This window comes from Sapajus apella, unplaced genomic scaffold (genome assembly GCF_009761245.1).
Source record: "Sapajus apella isolate SASKATOON/1434 unplaced genomic scaffold, GSC_monkey_1.0 scaffold8122, whole genome shotgun sequence".
Classification (NCBI taxonomy): Eukaryota; Metazoa; Chordata; class Mammalia; order Primates; family Cebidae; genus Sapajus; species Sapajus apella.
Window position 1 is genome coordinate 1 of NW_022445043.1, and position 2,983 is coordinate 2,983.

A 2,983-nucleotide genomic window follows, 5' to 3' on the forward strand; every position below is an offset into this window, starting at 1 on the left:
ACTGTTTGGTCTCACAGGTTGTCAGAGGGTGCTATGGAGAGGGGTCGTGAGCCTGGCTGGCCTACACTGAGCGTCCAGGCAGAACCCTCCCTCATGAGTGCAGTGGGAAAGAAACCCAGATCAGTCCAAAGGCCTAACCCCCATTCCCAGACCCTACCCTGCTCTTCAGAGAAATAGGCTCCCTACCCTGAACCCTGAAGAAAGCTGCACCTTCATCCCCAGGGACCCAGCACCCCTTCCAGCCTATCCCCAAAGAATCACCCTGGACCTTGGGTAGAAGGTGGAGCTGAGGGATCATGACCCAAGGACAAGGGCTGAGCCTTCCAACTTTGTTTGGTGATCCGGCTTTGATATCAGGTGACCAGGACAACCAGGCCAATCTGATAGGGGATGGTGTTTATAAGAAGGCCACTCACCTAGAGCCAGAAGCTCCAGACCAACCCCTACAACCCTGCTTATCTCAAGTGCCTGCCTCTACAGGTACCTTTCTTGGGACCAATTTCCATTCCCTGGGATCCCTGACTATAGAACCTGGAAGCTAGTGGAGACAGAAGGATGGGGGGCCCGGGCTAGGTGTAGGGGGCCTGAGTTCCAGGCTTTGCTACCCAGCTCCTGACTTCTTTTCCCCATTTTAAATGAGTAGCTTGGACTAAGCCATTTCTAAGGAGAGGGATGGGGAGGGCTTCCCCCTTGGAACAAGGGCAGTCCTGGGCCTGGCTGCAGCCCAACCTCAATCTCTAAGATTGTGAGAGGTTGGGGACTCATCCCTGGAAGAGCTGCCCTTTCTGGTATTGATAAAGAGTGCCCTGGGGAGGGGGCATCCCAAGCTATTTGCACCAGCCCTGGGACCTTGGCCTCCTCTGTGTCACTGGGTAGGGGGAGCACCCTGTCCCCTAGGTGTGTAGAAGGTATCAGCAGGAAGCCAGTGCTGTCAGGGACTCGTTGCCACAATGCTTAGCATGCATGCTGTGCCAAGGGCTGACAAAGGTTCTGTCCTTGGCTTCCCCATTTTGGAGTGGTCACTTGCCTCTACTCCAGCCCCAGAAATGGAAACTGAGATGATGGGTGGAGGAGAGAGCCAGGGCTCATGATGGGAAACTTGAGGTTCCTTTCCAGCCCTCAGATTCTGTGATGCTCAGAGGGTGAGCTCTGGGGGCACAGGACACATGGTAGGTGGATCTTGGTGTTTCTGCTATCCAGCTGGGAGCCAAGCACAGAACATGCATCAATCTTTAGCAAATGACTGAGAAAATGAATCAATGAATGTCTCCATCTCAGTCCTCAGCCTGGTTCCTCCTTCCTTTTTCCCTGTAGTTGGTACGGATGGCATTGTCCCAGCTTGTTCCCCTCTCGGCCACAGAGCTTCTCCTGGCCTCTACCGTCTTCTGCCTGGTATTCTGGGTGCTCAAGGCTTTGAGGTCTCGGGTCCCCAAAGGCCTGAAAAGTCCACCAGAGCCATGGGGCCGGCCCCTGCTCGGGCACGTGCTGACCCTGGGGAAGAGCCCGCAACTGGCGCTGACGAGGATGAGCCAGCGGTTTGGGGACATGCTGCAGATTCGCATTGGCTCCACGCCCGTGGTGGTGCTGAGTGGTCTGGACACCATCCGGCAGGCCTGGTGCGGCAGGGCGACGATTTCAAGGGCGGGCCCGACCTCTACAGCTTCACCCTCATCACTGATGGCCAGAGCATGTCCTTCAGCCCAGACTCTGGACCGGTGTGGGCTGCCCACCGGCGCCTGGCCCAGAACGCCCTCAACACCTTCTCCATCGCCTCTGACCCGGCCTCCTCATCCTCCTGCTACCTGGAGGAGCATGTGAGCCAGGAGGCTGAGGCCCTGATCAGCAGGTTGCAGGAGCTGATGGCAGGGCCTGGGCGCTTCGAGCCTTACAATGAGATAGTGGTGTCTATGGTCAAAGTGATCGGTGCCATGTGCTTCGGGCAGCACTTCCCCGAGAGCAGCGATGAGATGCTCAGCCTCGTGAAGAACAGTCATGTGTTCGAGGAGAATGCCACCTCTGGGAACCCTGTGGACTTCTTCCCCATCCTTCGCTACCTGCCCAATCCTGCCCTGCAGAGGTTCAAGGCCTTCAACCAGAGGTTCCTTTGGTTCCTGCAGAAAACAGTCCAGGAACACTATCAGCACTTTGACAAGGCGAGCCCCGGTGCAGGTGGCAAGGGGCACCTTGCAGGGCCTGGGTGCGGCCCTGCTCCCAGCTCTAGCGTGTTCACACAGCTGCTGTGTTGCCAAGGCCTAGGAAGGCTCTGGACACCTCAGACCAGCTGTGTGACCTGGAGCGGATCCTTCCCCATCTCTGGGCCTCAGTTTCCTCATCCTTGAAGTTCCCTTCTCAGGGCTCCTCAAAGCGCCCCAGAAAAAAGTCCTGGTAGGCCAGTCATGGTGGCTCACGCCTGTAATCCTGCTGAGGTGGGCGGATCATGAGGTCAGGAGTTCAAGACCAGCCTGGCCAACATGGTGAAACCCAGCCTCTACTAAAACTACAAAAATTAGCCAGGTGTGGTGGTGTGCACCTGTAATCCCAGCTACTCAGGACGCTGAGGCAGGAGAATCACTTGAAACTGGAAGGCTGAAGTTGCAGTGAGCCGAGATCACACCACTGCACTCCAGCCTGGGCGAAAGAATGAAACTCCATCTAAAAAAAAAAAGAAAGAAAAGAAAAGAAAAACGTCCTGGAAACAAGGCCCTAGCAGAGCCCTGCAATGTGGGGGGCCTATGAGGGAGAAAGCTTTCATTCTGCAGAAACCTGAACCCCAACAGCTCTGGTGTCGCTTCCCTGTGTTCATACTAATCTTTTCCTCCTTGGAAATTGGACCCCTGAGGTTGTTGGGAAGAAGGGTCAGTGGGGCGTGAAATGACACTTTAACCCATACCCAGGGCTGCTACCGGTTCTTGCTTCGAGCTGCAGCCCACTACCTAGAGACCAAGTGGGGGGATGGGGGTGCCCAGCCCCCAGGGACAGGCCA

The 2,983-nt window shown here is 56.2% G+C and overlaps 1 pseudogene; it reads left to right on the top strand.

Moving 5' to 3' along the window:
- Positions 1-472: 472 nt before the first annotated feature.
- On the top strand, positions 473-2,163 carry LOC116548215 (annotated as a pseudogene).
- Positions 2,164-2,983: the final 820 nt, after the last annotated feature.